At 46.3% G+C, this 19,850-nt stretch overlaps 1 protein-coding gene across 20 annotated transcripts in view; it reads right to left on the reverse strand.

The window, feature by feature from the left end:
* Positions 1–19,850, reverse strand: part of PKNOX2 (PBX/knotted 1 homeobox 2) — a 3,670,033-nt gene that overhangs the window by 1,783,749 nt on the left and 1,866,434 nt on the right. For 5 of the 20 annotated variants that reach the window (XM_069224538.1, XM_069224527.1, XM_069224530.1 and 2 more), the window contains one exon: positions 5,927–6,050. The exons of the other annotated variants lie outside the window; for them this stretch is intronic. The gene's annotated coding sequence lies outside the window, so the exon portion shown is untranslated. The remainder of the gene's footprint in view (positions 1–5,926; positions 6,051–19,850) is intronic. 20 annotated transcript variants of the gene reach the window in all.

The raw sequence follows: 19,850 nt of genomic DNA on the forward strand, positions 1-19,850 counted from the left end.
GTTTTTGCCCCAGTACTGCCCCTAGCCCCGTGGGGCTTGCGTCTACCACGAGTTGTGATTGTCGCCGGGGGTTGAAAAACGCTAGGGTGGTGTCTGCTGAGAGTACTTCTTTGGTGGCCCGGAACGCGGTCTCCTGCTCTTCCTCCCATATCCATGGTTGGCTGGATTGTGTGAGTTTTCTTAGGGGCCCCGTGATGTCGGCCAAGTTTTTCATAAATCTCCCGCAATATGTGACCATTCCCAAGAAACTCCTTATTCCTGTGACTGTTGTCGGTGCTGGGGCGTCCTGGATGTCCTTGACCTTCTGTGGATCCGGTCCGACTCCTTGTTTTGAGAATCGGTATCCGAAGAAAGAGATTTCCTCCCTGAGGAAATCGCATTTGTCTCTGTGGAGCGTCAAACCTTTTGTTTGTAGCCTCGTGAAGACAGCCCGCAGTCGTTTCATGTGTGTTTCGATGGTCGGGGGGTGAACTAAGATGTCGTCGCTGACGTTCAGCACTCCTGGGAGGCCATGTAGGACTTCTTTGATTACCTGCTGGAAGATTTCCGCAGCACTGGATATGCCGAAGTTCAGTCTTTTATAGCGCCAGAGGCCGTTGTGTGTGGAGAAGGTGGTGATGGGCCTCGATTCGGGGTGTAACATGATCTGGTGGTACCCTGATCGGAGATCCATCTTAGAGAACCAGCAGGACCCTGTCAATTCGCTCAGGATATCGTCGATTGTTGGGGTGAGGTGGTGCTCTATTTTTATTGCTAGGTTGGGCATTCGCATGTCCACACAAATTCTGACCGCGTCGGGTTGTTTGGGCTTCTTTGCGACCACGATTGGGGATACCCCCGGTGTGGGGCCTGTGACTCTTTCGATGATCCCTGCTTGCTCCAGCATGTGGAGTTCGTGTTCCACTTTGGGGCAGAGGTGGAAGGCAACACAGCGGTGTCTGAGCGCCGTTGGGGTGACAGACTCATCTATGTGAAGTCGTAGCGGGGGCCCTCGTAGGCACCCAATGCCATCAAAAAGGGCCTTGAACTCTTGTGTGAGCTGGAGTAATGCATGTGCGTGTATGCTGAAAGCAAAGTGTACTAGTTGAAGGTCCTGGGCCGTTTGGCAGTCTAGCAGGAATCCTGTGTCATCCTTGGATACGTATATTTTTGTGGGTTTTGCGGTGTCTTCATGGGTGACCTCGGTGGTGAAAGTCCCTGCTATTTCTAGGGGTCGGTTGTGCCCGAAAGTGAACACCTGGACGTTGGTGGGTCTTAGCGGTGGTAGTGGCTTAGGTAGGGTGTCATACACATCCCTGGCCATTAAGTTTATTGATGCTCCTGTGTCTACCAGCGCTGATACTTGTGTGCCTTGGATTTTAACTTTGCACGTGGGAAGCCGGCGGCCTTTGATGGTGTGTATGATGTGCACCACATAAGATTCATTGTCCGTGTCGCTTTCTGAATCTGGGTCCCAAGTGGTGTCCACCATTTTAACTGTTTTCCTGGGGGCTGTAGTTGGCTGTTTTGGTGTTGACCTGCACACTTTCGCGAAATGGTTCATTTTTCCGCAAGCACTGCACATTTTGCCCCACGCTGGGCAGGTCGTTGGGTGTGGTGCTGGGCCTCCGCACCATTTGCACACTCTGCCTTTGGGTCTACCTTTGTACGCTTCTTTGTGTCGCGTGGCCTCCTTTGTTGCTGCATTTGCTGTTTCGGCCTTCGGTTGGGCTGTGGGGGCTTGCTCCATATGCACTGCGCGAGCCCGCGCTAGCTCTTGCGACCGCCCAAGCGTGAGTATGTCCTTCATTGCCATATTTGGCTGCTGCAGTATGCGTTCTCTAAGTTTCGATGACGAACATCCTTGGATGAACTGTGCCCTGACCTCGTCCTCCTCGTCAGGCAGTGTGCAGGTGCTCGCTAGCTCCTTGAGTCTGGTGTAAAAGACATCGACTGACTCGTCGGTTATCTGTCGGGCCTGGAGCAGGAGGAATCTTTCATAGTCTGCGTTTGCATACGGTTCGAAGTGTGCTGTGATTGCCGCTTTTAGGGTGTCGTACGTGCGAGGTCTGGCTTCCGTGACAGTCTTGAAAATGTTGTGTATGTCCGCTCCTCCTATGTGGAGAAGGAGTGGTCTTTTCCTTTCTGCTTGTATGCCTAAGGCTTCAAAGTAGGTTTCTAGGCGCTCCACCCAGACTTTCCATTTTGCTGCTTGGGTGGGGGGGCGCACCTGTGACTTGGAAAGGCTCTAAGGGCGGTATTCCGGCCATGCTTGCTTTTGCGGTGGCGCAGGTATCGTTTTGCGATTTCTGTTTTCTCTATTTATTTCTTTTACGAGTGTCTTTTGTGCATAGCTAGTGGAAAACAAAAAGTTCAGTGCCTTGACCCTTCTTTTTTTTTCTTTTTTTTGTTCAGCCCCCTTTTCTCCTTTCCTTCGGTTTTGTTTTATTACTCATGCAGAGTGGCGCAGCGGGCGTATGGGGGCTTGGTGCTGCTGGCGGGGCTCACGGGGCGGTGGTCTGGGCTGCAGATCTGCGCAGCAGAGCGCTCAAAAGTTAACTCTGCCTTGGGGGTCTCACCTGACGCGCTCTGCTGTTTTTCCTCCGAGGCCTGCAGAGGGGCGTCTCCTCCGTCAGGCGTGCGGTCCTCCGACTGCAGGGTGCGACCTCCCCTGGTCGGCTGCACGCGTCGGAGCAGGATCGCTGCAACGCCGCACAGACACGCCTGTGTGTCTCTCTTCGACGGCCTCGCAGAACGATGGGGCCCAGTCGAGTGCGTCCGCCTACCACGGTAAGCGCTGGCGGCGATCCCTTTCGTTGTTATTTTTTTTTAAGCTGGATGTGGGCACCCGCTGTCAACACTACAGGGTCAACCATTCTGGATGTTGTAGTTTTGTACTGTTTTTATTGAACTAATTAGACTAACAGAGCTGAAGAAAATGATTTGTAAGTGAAAAGTTCAGGACTGGAGTCAGTGTCCCTTATGACATGCAGTGAGGTGGTGACCCTGCGCTACCTTCTCAAAATATCAGGGGCGGCTGGTGACATTTTAAAGTGGTGGGGCATAAAAGTTGTGAATGACTTTTAAGTAGTGGGCAGCAAAGCGAAGGAACCCGATTTCCATTTTATGAAAAAGATGGACAAATGGGGTATTTTAAGGCTAAGCTCAATAAACATTTATAAAGTAATTCTGAACGGGTGGTGTTGAAATATTTTAAACAAATAAGGAATGTGCCATATCTTACTACATTAAATATGTTCAACAGTTCCTGCCTCAACATGTCTATCTGGGGAGTTGGGGGTGTTTATGACAGGGCAGTATTGTGAACTCTGGGGCTGAGCGCCTGTCAGTACATCATAGAAGTGTTCATACTACAGGCACATTCAACCCTTGGCGTCTCTGCAGAACTCATTGAAAATGGTAACGTGCTACTTTTGGGAAAGCAAATAACGGAGATCACAAAGCTGTGAAAGTATGTACAGCAAGAAAGGAAATAAAATGATGTGTCCCCTGCTGAGTTGAGTGGGTATGTTGAGTGCGGAGGGGAGAAAGGAGAGTGAAAACTGTGTTGGAGAGATATGTAGATGCAGGGTTCCAGAAAGTTGTGTGGTGAATAATTGGCCCACGATTCCAACAATTTTTTTTTAACATTAATTTTAAGACCCGCTTCCATGCGCCTCCCCTGCCCCCCTCCTCATTAGGGAAGCGAGCCACGACTGTGACAGGGCACACAAAAAACACACAATCACAAGCAGGGAGCGGCATAAACACACACACACACACAGAAGAACAGACAGACACAAAAAGCATGGCTGCACACACACAGACATTCACCACACACAGAAGTAGACACGCACAGGCTTACTTTGATTTTGATTAGCGATTACATTAGCCTCACCCAATGAATTCCGTTCAGCAGACCGAGAAGCAAGAGGACACGATACATCTACTCACTGTTAAAGCCTCTGTACCTGGAGGGCCTTAATTCTTAATCCACAACTTCATAAGTCTTTTCATTTTACTCTGGAGGTCTGTAGAGGGTCATGCCAGGGTGAAACAGAACACTACTTCTCTTTTCCTCGCGTGCAGTGCGTCACTGACGCTGTGAATGAAGAGGAAGAGACCATTTTGTCAATGCAAGGGGAAAAACATGGCCAATCATTGCATGGCTCCATGGTAAAGCTATACATTGATTGGCCATGTTCTGTTAACCTCCCAGTGCAAGCATAGGATGGAGAGGGCAAACCCAGCGCTCCTTAGGAGACTGGTGTCTGTAGCTGTGTTCCCCCAGGATCTCTGAAATTGCACAGGTAGGTGATCCCTAAAGTGCGCATGTTAGGCTGGTCACAGCAAGTCACCAGTCAACCTGACATGCAACCTTCACTCTAATGCTGCTTCACTGTAATCTGATGGTTAATGAAGCTCCCCCCCAACCTCAATCATCAGACAGAAAGGCACTCAGCCCGGCATATCATCAAAAGGCACTTTAAACTTAAAACATGTGTCAGGTCACATCAGGCAGGGGGTCAGCGCCCTTGTGCCCAAATGAAGAAACCTCCCCTGTAGAATATACATATTGAACGTGTGAAAACATTGACTGTGTTGTAAGACATCGAAGACCATGAGGATTAACATCAAAGTGGAGGCCGGCTGTGGCACAATAAATCTAAGCTTTAGATATACGCCCCGTAGGGCTGCTGGTGAAGTGTTGTCAAGATATAATTCTAGTCTCGATACACTTTAGGTTGTAAAATTATATGGCTTCTTAGCAAATTTCTAGGGAGGAATCAATGGTATCTTTTTTGTTGATTAAGCATTACACAGCTGTAGGTGGTGACTTTAGAATGAGATGTACTGCTTTCAACACCTAAATGATACAACTCATGTATAATTAGAAGAAATCACTTGTCCCAGACAGTTAATAATATTTAGTCTGCTGTAATAGAGCTAGCATGAATGTCTTTTACACTCTGATAGAAACATTGCATACTTACAGCACAGACCTAGCAAAGGCCAGTTTTTACCTGTGAGGTACAACAGGACCAAAAATAGACAGTTCCCCACTTTTAGTAAATTAAAATATTTAGGCCCAAAACTCAGTCTCTTGCATCCAACTGGTGGAAGCACATGGTAGAAACACAAAAGGATTAATAAAAGCTTCCACTCATTAGGTGAAACAATCTTTCAACTCAGACAGGATAAATAACAGCAAAAAGAAACATAAGCAACATTTTGAGATAGGTCAAAAACCGACCTCAGGGTAACCGCCAAACCCTCACTCTAGCAACTGACGGTACAATCTTTGGGCTTGGTTAGTGAGAACACTACTCCTTTCTCAGATTCCCAGGATCCAACAATCACTGCAAGTGATCCCTTATCTTCCTTGACACTTGAATCATTATGTCATCAATCTGAATCATTGGGGACTAAGGCCCATATTTACAAGTGGCCTGCACCGCTGGTGAGCCAGCTTTTTTGACACATCAGCAGTGCAGGCTACTAACCCATATCTACAAGGCCATGCAAAGCCACTTTGGTGGCTTTTCATGGCCTTATAGATATGGAGCAAGGCAACGCAGTGCAAGTTGCTGCGTTGCCTTTCTTTCCATCGGGGAGGAATTTCCATGGGTGTTGCGTGGGTGTTCACATGCAACACCCATGGATTTCAACACATTCCCAGATGTACAAGGTAACGCAATGGGGAGAAATATCTTTATTTCTCCCCCTCATTTTTCCCTCTCTCTAAGTGTGCTTGTAAATATGCCCCTAATTGTCTAACAGAGGATATATCACCAGTTTCGAGTGGCAATGAGACCAAGGAACTATAGTAGTCATTGTTGCTGACATTAAACCCCGAATGTTCACCCATTAAACTTGGGGTAATTACATTATCAGGGCCACCCAGGTCTGAGGTGATTGAAACGTACTCTCCGACAAGAACACCTACCCTTTTGGTGTGTCTATGAGTGCCCCAATAAATGGCTTCAATTATTCTTGGGCTAGACTTTGATAGTTCACAATATATCCCAGATCCTTCAGACAGGAGCACACCAATGTCTTGCTGCCTCCACCTTGAAAAAAAAAAACAGAAATCAACTCTTCATCCTGAAAGGATACAACTAAATAGCTTGAAATTGCAAGAAAATACAGAAACTGGTGCACCTTCCAGAATACATTTGGGCCCGTATTTATACTTTTTGACGCTAAACTGCGCTAACGCAGTTTAGCGTCAAAAATTTTTGCACCGGCTAACGTCATTCTGAAGCGCCATGCGGGCGCCGTATTTATTGAATGGCGTTAGCCGGCGCAAGCAGACCGGCGCTGCCTGGTGTGCGTGGAAAAAAAACACGTACACCAGGCAGCGCCGGCGTTGGGAAAAGTGGCGCTAGGGCGTCTTAAAAATGGTGCAAGTCAGGTTGACGCAAAAAATCGCCTCCACCCGATTTGCGCCATTTTTAACGACGCCCAGACGCCATTTACATGACTCCTGTCTTAGTAAAGACAGGAGTCATGCCCCCTTGCCCAATGGCCATGCCCAGGGGACTTATGTCCCCTGGGCATGGTCATTGGGCATAGTGGCATGTAGGGGGGTACAAATAAGGCCCCCCTATGCCACCCAAAAAAAAATATATATACTTACCTGAACTTACCTGAATGTCCCTGGGATGGGTCCCTCCATCCTTGGGTGTCCTCCTGGGGTGGGCAAGGGTGGCAGGGGGGGTCCCTGGGGGCAGGGGAGGGCACCTGTGGGCTCATTTTGAGCCCACAGGCCCCTTAACGCCTACCCTGACCCAGGCGTTAAAAAGTGGTGGAAATGCGGGGTTTTTTGACCCGACCACTCCCGGGCGTGATTTTTGCCCGGGAGTATAAATACGACGCATTTGCGTCGCCGTCATTTTTTTAGACGGGAACGGCTTCCTTGCATCTCATTAACGCAAGGAAGGCGTTCACGCAAAAAAATGGCGCTATTTGCCCATACTTTGGCGCTAGACGCGTCTAACGCCAAAGTATAAATATGGCGTTAGTTTTGCGCCGAATTTGCGTCGAAAAAAACGACGCACATTCGGCGCAAACGGAGTATAAATATGCCCCTTGGGCCCGTATTTATACTTTTTGACGCTAAACTGCGCTAACGCAGTTTAGCGTCAAAAAATGTTGCGCCGGCTAACGTCATTCTGAAGCGCCATGCGGGTGCCGTATTTATTGAATGGCGTTAGCTGGCGCAAGCAGACCGGCGCTGCCTGGTGTGCGTGGAAAAAAAACACGTACACCAGGCAGCGCCGGCGTTGGGAAAAGTGGCGCTAGGGCGTCTTAAAAATGGTGCAAGTCAGGTTGACGCAAAAAATCGCCTCCACCCGATTTGCGCCATTTTTAACGACGCCCAGACGCCATTTACATGACTCCTGTCTTAGTAAAGACAGGAGTCATGCCCCCTTGCCCAATGGCCATGCCCAGGGGACTTATGTCCCCTGGGCATGGTCATTGGGCATAGTGGCATGTAGGGGGGCACAAATAAGGCCCCCCTATGCCACCCAAAAAAAAAATATATATACTTACCTGAACTTACCTGAATGTCCCTGGGATGGGTCCCTCCATCCTTGGGTGTCCTCCTGGGGTGGGCAAGGGTGGCAGGGGGGGTCCCTGGGGGCAGGGGAGGGCACCTGTCGGCTCATTTTGAGCCCACAGGCCCCTTAACGCCTACCCTGACCCAGGCGTTAAAAAGTGGTGCAAATGCGGGGTTTTTTGACCCGACCACTCCCGGGCGTGATTTTTGCCCGGGAGTATAAATACGACGCATTTGCGTCGCCGTCATTTTTTTAGACGGGAACGCCTTCCTTGCATCTCATTAACGCAAGGAAGGCGTTCACGCAAAAAAATGACGCTATTTGCCCATACTTTGGCGCTAGACGCGTCTAACGCCAAAGTATAAATATGGCGTTAGTTTTGCGCCGAATTTGCGTCGAAAAAAACGACGCACATTCGGCGCAAACGGAGTATAAATATGCCCCTTGGTGTCACAGACTGTCAAAAGTGGAGTGCTCTGAACTGGAATTTATGGTCTTGAATCACAGCCCTGAGCAACTGCTGACTCTCTTCCCTTATAGCAACACGAAAATATACATTCTGCAAGTCCATGGACAATAAAAGGTCCTGCTTTGACAGAACTGGAATTACCATCTGTAGTGTAAGCATTCTGAATGGTGAGTATTGCACAAATGTGCATAGCCATTTTAAGTCCAAAACCGGCATGTACATTTCCCCTGATTTTGGCACCAAGACGATGACTGAATAAACACCATACCCTCTCTGAGAGTCTGATACCGGCACTATGGCCCTCTTCAGGAACAATGCCTGCACACCATCCAACTTTTCCTGTTGATGCTGCCCAAATGTTATCAAAAACAGTGTTTAACAAAAGTTGCTGCAGAGGTTCCATCTTTCCCAACAACTACAGGGGATCATTGCCCTCTTCTACTCAGTCAAAGAGCAATTGAAAGTCTGTGAAGCAAAGTTGTTGGATTTTAGAGCAAATTGTGATGCAAAATTGCTTCTCTTAAAGGCACCCTCTATTTTCCTCTAAAGTGTCAGAGAGGATAACTGATAAGACCCTAAAATTAAAGGGGATGACAGACTTGCCAAGATGGCATTACCCTTCAGCACCTGGGGAAAATTCATGGCAACTTTATGGTATCCAGTAGATACCTTTTCATTAAGAACCTCTGGAAGGAATATTTCTCCAGATCTTTTTGTCATTTTACTAATTCTTTTATTAGAGATTCCAACTCTGTCCCAGCAACAGAAACTCCTCAGACTCTGCTTCAGCAGAAGGTTACAGATGATTCATCTTCTGAGGACTTTTCATGAGCTTCTTTACGACCTCCAGAGACTCCCTCCATTTGTATGACTAGCACTGACATGAATTGTTCTCTGCGACCCAGCGGTAGCTAGATGACTTCTTATAAAGGGCCAGTAATTAGTTAATTAACATGCTGTGTAGAAATGGGGTATCTAGTTGGCAGTGGCTTGCACTTTGTCCAAGTAGGGTCCCTCACTATAGTCAGGGTAAGGAAGTCACACACCTAAGATAACCCCTGCTCACCCCCTTGGTAGCTTGGCTCAAGTAGTCAGGCTTATCTCGGAGGCAATGTGTAAAGTATTTTTTACACACACACACACACACACTGTAACACAGTGAAAACATCACAAAAGTACTCCACACCAGTTCAGAAAACTAGCCAATATTAAGACCGAAACAACATAAATCCAACATACACAAGCAAAGATACGAATTTTCAAAGATTAAATCTAAGTATAGCGCTTAGAAATACAGGGCCGTATTTATACTTTTTGGCGCACAACTGCGCCAACGCAGTTGTGCTTCAAAAAATTTAACGCCGGCTAACGCCATTCCAAAGCGCCATGCGGGCGCCTTATTTATGGAATGACGTTAGCCGGCGGAGCTGCCTGGTGTGCGTCAAAAAAAATGACTTACACCAGGCAGCGCCGGCGTAGGGGAAAATGGAGCTTGGGTGTCAAAAAATGGGGCAAGTCAGGCTGAGGCAAAATTTTCGCCTCAACCCGATTTGCGCCATTTATTTTTACTCCCAACCCCCATTTAAATGACTCCTGTCTTAGCAAAGACAGGAGTCATGCCCCCTTGCCCAATGGCCATGCCCAGGGGACTTCTGTCCCCTGGGCATGGTCATTGGGCATAGTGGCATGTAGGGGGGCACAAATCAGGCCCCCCTATGCCACCCAAAAAAAAAAAATACTTACCTGAACTTACCTTAAGTTCCCTGGGATGGGTCCCTCCATCCTTGGGTGTCCTCCTGGGGTGGGCAAGGGTGGCAGGGGGTGTCCCTGGGGGCATGGGAGGGCACCTCTGGGCTCCTTCCGAGCCCACAGGTCCCTTAACGCCTGCCCTGACCAGGCGTTAAAAAATGACGCTAAAACGGCTGGATGTCATTTTTTTTGACCCGCCCACTCCCGGGCGTCATTTTTGCCCGGGAGTGTAAATACGGCGCACATGCCTCGGAGTCATTTTTTAGACGGGAACGCCTACCTTGCATATCATTAACGCAAGGTAGGTGTCCACGCGAAAAAATGACGCAAACTCCAAGATCTTTGGCGCTAGACGGGTCTAACGCCAAAGTATAAATATGGAGTTAGTTTTGCGTCGGATTTGCGTAAAATAAAACGACGCAATTCCGGCGCAAACAGAGTATAAATATGCCTCACAATATCTCCAGCCAGGGCTATCACAACGTCTTGACAGAGTTATTCCCAGCAGTCTGACACCACTCACGAGTCATCAAGTCTCACAGACACCAGGTACAGTACCTTGGAAAACGAGAAAACAAAGATGTTGCATGGAGTCAGCCAGGTGGGACGTTGCTGGAGGGGCCAGTGTAGCGTTGTTGCTTACTGCTACTGGTAAGATGAGGTGTCAGTTCCTTACTGCTTGACAGGGGCAGTGAGGCATCGGTCCCTTACGGTTGCAGAGGAGGTGATGTGGCATTGGTGGCTAGGTATCAGTTCCTTGCAACAACGTGGGGTCGATAAGACCAGAAGGTCAAGATGCGAGGCGTCAACTTTGCGGTGTTGTAATCACACCACGGGGCAACAGATGCTGCGGTAGAGTCGGGTGTCACAGACGTCAGTGACACAGCATTCAGAGCACAATTTGTGGCAGGACTTCGGAGGCGCTACAGCAGTGTTATGCCTGCAACATCGGTCACAGTTGTTGCACTCAGCGGGGACCACGGCTCCAGTACACGCAGCAGCATGGATTCGGACAGTCGCACCGGTTCTGAAGTTGCTCTGGATTCATTGTGCTGGTTTCATCTTAGTTACACCGGAACTCCCTCCCAAGGACCCAGGAACTCGATTTTGCACCACTTGGCAAGTCGGGACTCCCAGCAAGAGAACTCAGATGCTGGCAAATGTAAGTCTTTGATGTCCATGAGACTTCTTAACAGGAGGCAAGCTCAGTCCAAGCCCTAGGAGAACTTTTGGAAGCAGGATGTAGAAAGCAAAGTGTAGTTATTTCACTCCCAAGACAGAAGCAGCAAGCACCAGGCCAGCACAGCAAAGCAACAGGCAGAGTGGCAGTCCCTCCAACAGCATCCAAATCTTCTTCCTGGCAGAATGTCCTCAGTCCAGAAGGATTCTAACCACGTGGGGACTGAGGTCCAGTACTTATACCCATTTCTGTCTCTGAAGTAGGCAAACTTCAAAGAGAAGTCTTTGTAGTGCAGAATACACTGCCTTTCCCTACCCTGGCTCCAGACAAATTCCAGGGGTTGGGGACTGCTTTGTGTGTGGACAGGCACAGCCCTATTCAGGTGTAGGAGTCAGCTCCTCCTGCACTCCAGCTCAGGAAGCCTATCAGCCTGGTGATGGGCCATCAAGATATGCAGGGCACACCTCAGCTCCCTTTGTGTGACTTTCTACAGTGAATACACTAACAGCCCTGTCATTCTGACCCAGATGTGCATTTAGCAGACAGGAAGAGGCACAGAATGATTAAGCAAGACAATACCTACTTTATAAAAATGGCATTTTCAAACTTACAGTTCAAAACCAACTTCACCAAAAGATGTATTTTTAAACTGTGAGTTCAGAGACCACAAACTCCAAATCTCTATCTGCCTCCAATGGGACATTACACTTAAAAGATATTTCAAAACAATCCATATGTTACCCTATGGAGAGATAGTCCTTGCAACAGTGAAAAAACGAATGGAGCAGTATTTCACTATTTTAAATACACTCACCCTGCAATTGTGGGTGCCTTGGGCCTACCTTAGGGGTTATTTGCATGTAGTAAAAGGGAAGGTTTAGGCCTGGCAAGTGGGTGCACTTGCTAGGTCGAAATGGCAGTTCAAAACTGCATCCACAGATACTGTAATGGCAGGCCCTAAGACATGTTTGAAGGGCTGTTCATGTGGGTGGCACAATCAGTGTGGCAGGCCCACTAGTAGCATTTGATTTACATGCCCTGGGCACACTTGGTGCACTATAATAGGGACTTACTGGTACATCAAATAAGCCAATCATGGATAAACCAATTACCAGACAGAGGGCCCTTGTACTTTACCACTGGTCAGCAGTGGTGAAGTGACCAGAGCCCTAAAGCCAGCAAAAACTAAATGCAGCACACAGTCGTAAACAGGAGGTCAGAGGCAAAAGATTTGGGGATAACCCTGCAAAAAGGGCCATTTCTGACACATGCCAATTAAACTTGACTCCTATAAACAGGACCTCATTTAAGCTCTCCTTTCTTTCTCTGCCTTATTTTATTTCTTCTGTGTTTTGGTAAGATATTTACCAAGTCCTACTGGGCCTCCTGGAATAATGGGTAGAGGGAAATCAGATTCAACCAAAAGAGCAGATTTAGCTTAAGAAGCATTGCTTTGTTACTGATGAGTTTATGGTTCTACACCAGCTAATAGAGAAGAATTAAGAATAAAAAAGTATTCTCTTCATGTAGCGAACACAACCTTACAAAAGCATTTGGTTTGGTGGATGGGGTAGATTTCAGCTTAAGATGATGGCTTGGAGAATTCAAAGAATGTTATTGGCTCTAATTATTGGTCTCCATTAAGACTCTTGCAGTGGAATCCAGTATGGCAAAAAAATAGGGCTTGGTGCAATAATATCACAACACTGAATGAGTTATGACTGGGGTGTTTTATTGCCCCTATCGTTTTCCATCTACATAGTGGAAGCCATGATTTCATTTGGTCAAGCTAGACTGCTTCCTCCAAAACTAGAGCAGGAAGCAATCCATAGTGTTTACCAAATTGGTCGAACCATAAAATTGACTGGATTCTCTTTGGTTTCCAGAAACTTTTAAACTAATTTCAACACTGTAAATAATTTGAACATTTCTATTTCTAAAACACAAATAATGATATTTAGAGTGATGGTATTTAGCAAAAAAAAAAGGACTTGAAAAAGTATTCTTGTTGGCTATATGGAAGTGAGCTAGAAGTTGTCTGGCACTGCTTGGGACTAAAAATCACAGTACTTTTACTTATCTGGATCATGTCAAAGGTGTGGTAGCTCATGTAACAACAGTAGCTGTAACACCCTGCAACACAAATATCCAGACGGGATGAAGGACCATAGACATTTTAACTCATATGTATAAATCAAAGATCGAGATCATAAGTCTCCCCCTATATGGCAGTGAGCTCTTAACCCTCAGAAATCTGAAAATTATTGTGATAGCTGAGATGGCAGACTGGAACAATTGTGTATCGTTATGTAAAGAGGTCTCTAACTTTGCAATAAGATCAGAGATAGGCACAATATATATTTGGTATAAATACTTTGCCAAGTTTTTAGGTCGAGCGCGCAAGCACTTTGACCTGTTGTGAGTATTGTGGGCTTTTAACCATGCCCACCGCACCCCCATCACTTTCACTCATTTGTGGGCTTGCCTTTCAAAAATCCTTTCTTATCATTGGTAAATGATTTACGTTTGTCCCTCCTTGGGGCGGTTTTGTTACCGCCTTGCAGACTGCCCCTGCTAAATGGATAATTGCACGATTGCCGAGATGTTTGATCGCAACCGAACTTCTTTTTCTTTTTGTGTCTCTCCTTCATGGCTGCCATGGCACTTTGAATCAGCTCGCTTATGTCTACTGTTGTACTTTTCATTTTCAATTTAAGTGGCAAGAAAAGTCCAGTTAGGAATTTACAACGCTAATAGCTCTAACTCAAGCAAATGCTTGTCATATAATGGCAGTTCATTGATATCTCATGTTGAGAAACTCTACTAAAACGTATTTGGTGGAAGAATCATCCGAGTCTTTATTTACAATAGGGGTCTCATTTTGAACGTTTGGGTAATGGGCTGTGGACAAATAATCAGTCGGAACAGTGGCAAAGTTGGAAGGCTTGTGTAGAAAGGAGACAAAGAGCACTACATATAAAACTGATTTGCCGCTCTGTGATAGATCTCCTAAATATCTTTAGTAATCCATGTCTCCGTCTCTATCTCTGGAGACTCCTCCAACATACCTATTTAATATTTAGGGCTAGATGTATGAAGACTGGTAATAGTGATTATGAAGTAGCAATTTTTTTATGAACCACTATTTTATCGTCTCTATAACCAATGTGGAAAAGTGATATCTGGCCCATTAGCGATTTGTAGTGGGTCGCAACTAGACCTACCTCATGAATATCAATGAAGTAGGTCGCTATTTGTGACCCACTAGGATTCGCTGATATCACAGGGATGTTGGCCTGTTGGGGTCAGCAGACTATTGTGGGGAAACTTAAGATAAAAAAGACAAGACTCCTCTGAGCAACGCAAACACAGCTTTTTACTGTTGCAGCAGGGAACTATTTCCATACAGGTAAACCGATGGTCTTAATTTACTGCTTCACAGGCAGCCACTTTTAAAGCAACATGAACAATGGTTGTTACAAAAGGTCAAATAATAAGTTGCTTAGAGGTTACATAAGGGGTGTCCCTAAACCTTTAACTGATTTCTTACACATTCTTTATTGAAGTTCTTACAATGCTTAACAAACAAACAATTCACTACTCTTGAATGAATGTGTATTTGCACACGCGTTTTAGCACTCTGCTTGCAAGACCTCTTATCAGATTTTGGTACCATTGAATAATTCAATCTCCTGCTCCCATTCTTGAATCATGTTTTTAATTTACTGGATATGTAGAATATGTGCCTATGTGCTTAAGACTATAAATTCCTTCAAGCTTGCAAACACAGGTTTTCTTTTAACTAAAACCTTGCTGGTTATGCATTCCATTTTCAAGTGAACTCTTCACCTCTTTGGCATCAGCTTACACTGCACACCATATATAATTTTGTATCATTTTCTACCAATGTCTGATGTAGCGTAATTTCTTCACATTTCATTTCCTCTCCAGCATTCCCCTTTTTAGTTGATATTTGAGCTACAGGGTCTAAACCTTGGTCGGCGCTTGGCACTGGGGGTTATGTATTGTCCTGAGCATCTACTACTCGTGTTGGTGTCCTAACTGGAAACATCCCTCCCGTCTTTGTACTGATCCTTATACAACATGCTAAAATTAATTGAGTACCAAAACATATCAATAAAAAGGGCCACAAGAATTTGCAACAAGGCCCCCTGCATTCCTGATATCCAGGATGGTAATAAAGAAAACCACCCACTGAGCCAATTATCTGTGGTACCTCCTTCATCTACCATTTTCTTCTGTATATTATGCAAAGTTTGGATGGCCTCTGACAAAGTTCCATTTCCGCATCATTTTAGGGACATGTAGGAAAGTACCATCTTGCCTGGCATGTTACCCCCATATTTCACTGTATATATGTTGTTTTAGTGTATGTGTCACTGGGACCCTGCCAGCCAGGGCCCCAGTGCTCATAAGTGTGCCCTGTATGTGTTCCCTGTGTGATGAGTAACTGTCTCACTGAGGCTCTGCTAACCAGAACCTCAGTGGTTATGCTCTCTCTGCTTTCCAGATTGTCACTTACAGGCTAGTGACCAATTTCACCAATTCACATTGGCATACTGGAACACCCTTATAATTCCCTTGTATATGGTACTGAGGTACCCAGGGTATTGGGGTTCCAGGAGATCCCTATGGGCTGCAGCATTTATTTTGCCACCCATAGGGAGATCTGACAATTCTTACACAGGCCTGCCAGTGCAGCCTGAGTGAAATAACATCCATGTTATTTCACAGCCATTTAACACTGCACTTAAGTAACGTATAAGTCACCTATATGTCTAACCTTCACCTGGTGAAGGTTGGATGCAAAGTTACTTAGTGTGTGAGCACCCTGGCACTAGCCAAGGTGCCCCCCCATCGTTCAGGGCAAATTCCCCAGACTTTGTGAGTGCGGGGACACCATTTCACACGTGCACTATACATATGTCACTACCTATGTATAGTGTCACAATAGTAACTCCGAACATGGCCATGTAACATGTCTAAGATCATGGAATTGTCACCCCAATGCCATGGCGTTGGGGAGACAATTCCATGATCCCCTGGGTCTCTAGCACAGAACCCGGGTACTGCCAAACTGCCTTTCCCGGGCTTTCACTGCAGCTGCTGCTGCTGCCAACCCCTCAGACAGGTTTCTGCCCTCCTGGGGTACAGCCAGGCCTGGCCCAGTAAGGCAGAACAAAGGACTTCCTCAGAGAGAGGGTGTTACACCCTCCCCCTTTGGAAATAGGTGTCAGGGCTGGGGAGGAGTAGCCTCCCCCAGCCTATGGAAATGCTTTGATGGGCACAGATGGCGCCCATCTCTGCATAAGCCAGTCTACACCGGTTCAGGGATCCCCCAGCCCTGCTCTGGCGTGAAACTGGACAAAGGAAAGGGGAGTGACCACTCCCCTGACCTGCACCTCCCAGGGGAGGTGCCCAGAGCTCCTCCAGCATGCTCCAGACCTCTGCCATCTTGGATTCAGAGGTGTGCTGGCACACTGGACTGCTCTGAGTGGCCAGTGCCAGCAGGTGACATCAGAGACTCCTTCTGATAGGCTCTTACCTTTCTTACTAGCCTATCCTCCTTCCTAGGTAGCCAAACCTCCTTTTCTGGCTATTTAGGGTCTCTGCTTTGGGGAATTCTTCAGATACCGAATGCAAGAGCTCACCAGAGTTCCTCTGCATCTCCCTCTTCACCTTCTGCCAAAGGATCGATCGCTGACTGCTCAGGACGCCTGCAAAACCGCAACAAAGTAGCAAAGAAGACTACTGCAACCTTGTATCGTTTCATCCTGCCAGCTTTCTCGCCTGTTTCCTGGTGGTGCATGCTCTGGGGGTAGCCTGCCTCCTTCTTGCACCAGGAGCTCTGAAGAAATCTCCCGTAGGTCGACGTAATCTTCCCCCTGCAACCGCAGGCAACAAAAGACTGCATCACTGGTCCTCTGGGTCCCCTCTCAGCACGACGAGCGTGGTCCCTGGAACTCGCAACTCTGTCCAAGGGACTCCCACAGTCCAGTGACTCTTCAGTCCAAGTTTGGTGGAGGTAAGTCCTTGCCTCCCCACGCTAGACTGCATTGCTGGGTACCGCATGATTTGCAGCTGCTCCGGCTCCTGTGCACTCTTCCAGGATTTCCTTTGTGCACAGCCAAGCCTGGGTCCCCGACACGCTAACCTGCAGTGCACAACCTTCTGAGTTGTCCTCCGGCGTCTTGGCACTCCCTTTTCTGACTTCGGGTGGACTCTGGTTCACTCCTCTTCTAAGTGCCTGTTCCGGTACTTCTGCGTGTGCTGCCTGCTTCTGTGAGGGCTCCCTGACTTGCTGGGTGCCCGCTCTGTCTCCTCATCCAAGGGGCGACATCCTGGTCCCTCTTGGGCCACAGCAGCATCCAAAAACCCTAACCGCGACCCTTGCAGCTAGCAAGGCTTGTTTGCGGTCTTTCTGCGTGGGAACACCTCTGCAAGCTTCTTTTCACGACGTGGGACATCCATCCTCCAAAGGGGAAGTTCCTAGTCCTCTTCGTTCTTGCAAAACACCAAGCTTCTTCCATCCGGTGGCAGCTCCTTTGCACCCTCAGCTGGCATTTCCTGGGCATCTGCCCACTCTCAACACTGTCGTGACTCTTGGACTTGGTCCCCTTGTTTCACAGGTACTCAGGTCCGGAAATCCACTGTTGTTGCTTTGCTGGTGTTGGTTTTCCTTGCAGAATCCCCCTATCACGACTTCTGTGCTCTCTGGGGGTTGTAGGTGCACTTTACACCTACCTTACAGGGTCTTGGGGTGGGCTATTTTTCTAACCCTCACTGTTTTCTTACAGTCCCAGTGACCCTCTAAAAGCTCACATAGGTTTGGAGTCCATTCATGGTTCGCATTCCACTTTTGGAGTGTATGGTTTGTGTTGCCCCTATACCTATGTTCTCCTATTGCAATCTACTGTAACTTTACATTGATTGCATTACTTCCTTTTGCTATTACTACATATATCTTGTGTATATTTGGCATCCTCATACTGAGGGTACTCACTGAGATACTTTTGGCATATTGTCATAAAAATAAAGTACCTTTATTTTTAGTATATCTGTGTATTGTGTTTTCTTATGATATTGTGCATATGACACCAGTGGTATAGTAGGAGCTTTGCATGTCTCCTAGTTCAGCCTAAGCTGCTCTGCCATAGCTACCTTCTATCAGCCTAAGCTGCTAGAAACACCTCTTCTACACTAATAAGGGATAACTGGACCTGGTACAGAGTGTAAGTACCCCTTGGTACCCACTACAAGCCAGGCCAGCCTCCTACAGGACATAATTACAACAAGCAGTCCAAATCTTTCCACATACCCTTCCCTCAATGGCTGTCATAAAGTCAAGTACATAAGGGTGCTGCATTATCATCATTCTCTTAGCACGTTGCTCTTCTTTTATAGCATTAAATCCTTCTTTTGTAGTATTTTGTAGACTTCATAAGTTACCATTGAGTTATCTGTAGCCATCAAGCAGTTTTCTTTGCTTGAACAAATGGCAGAATACTTCCAAAGAACAACTATTTATCATTAAATAACTGGTACTTTTGGGGAACATCATTCCAATTGGAAGTGCCATAATACTTTGCTGTTCTTCTCCTTTGGTGATGATGTAACAAAGTTGTTGGACGGCTCATGGGGTGTTCATGAAGTATTGATACATTGACTCAGTGTATTACCAAAACAGAAGCATGCAAGATGACAATAGTAAATTGGCCTTTCAAGTTCAGTGGTAGCTGAGCGTACAGTAGTTCTCTGCACTGCCAAAAATAGTCCATGAGGCTGGGGGTGCCTGCATGTCGGTGTTATCTATTGTGGCATTGCAGTTGATATTCCTACCTACATTAATAGTGCTGTTTCTTCTGAAACATAAAGAAACATACATTCATATCATGACTGTTTGAGGATTTACTGTTTTATCTATCCAAGTGAAATGTTCAACATTGTTGTCCCAAATACACGCACACTTTCTTACTGCATCCTGGCTAAAAATATCAGAAAATTCAGTGTCAGGATGTCATTGGTCATGGGCATAAACTGATCCAGTAACTCTAAATCCTGGCCTATGAACACAATCTGGGGGTTAAGGTTTTAATCTTCTGTCTATCTGTAAGGATGTATACAAGTGCTGCTGAAGAGTCATATTTTGTGGCAATAACTAAAATCTTTACTACCCTAATGTGTTGGCTGCATTCAGGCTTTAATCCTACACAAGTAAAGATGTAAAAGACATAGAGCTGTGCTTGGGGGTACTTCCCTAGTTTAATGTAACCTATCTTATCCTGTAGGATAAAGAATTAAAGAGTACATGAAACATGATCCATTAGTACTTTCTGAATCCGTGTGCTGATACCATATGTTATCTATTGACCTGGTATAATATTATGGGACACATTATCATTTGTAGAGAATTCTCTTTCCTAGTATATGATGTAAGGAGTAGGGTTACAATATACATTATTATAAAGCAGCATTAATAGAAGTGATAGTAAAAAGAGAAAAAAATTGTAAAAGAAAACAAAAGAACACAACTTTCATTTTGCTTATTCAAAATATTGTCCAAAGGCAGAGTCACAATCTTCTTTTCCCCTCTTGTTCCATTTATTTCACTGGTGGGTTTTAGGGTGATGCAGGGCTCAATTAAATATCCAATTAATGAATCCAAGGCTTCCTGCCATTTACCTTGAGGGCAGTAGGGGTAGTTTTCATTACGGTGAAAGGTTCATCGAGCTTTGGCTCGCACCATTTCCAAATAAAATATCTGTCAAAAACAGTATCGCCTTTGTGCACAACTGGGAGTTCGATCACAGCGGTGGTATGTTTCTCTTTGACCTTTTATACCTGTTTGTGACTTTAGTTAATTCAGAAACATAAACGTGTATTTCAT

The sequence above is a fragment of the Pleurodeles waltl genome, chromosome 3_1, assembly GCF_031143425.1.
Source record: "Pleurodeles waltl isolate 20211129_DDA chromosome 3_1, aPleWal1.hap1.20221129, whole genome shotgun sequence".
In the NCBI taxonomy this organism is placed as follows: Eukaryota; Metazoa; Chordata; class Amphibia; order Caudata; family Salamandridae; genus Pleurodeles; species Pleurodeles waltl.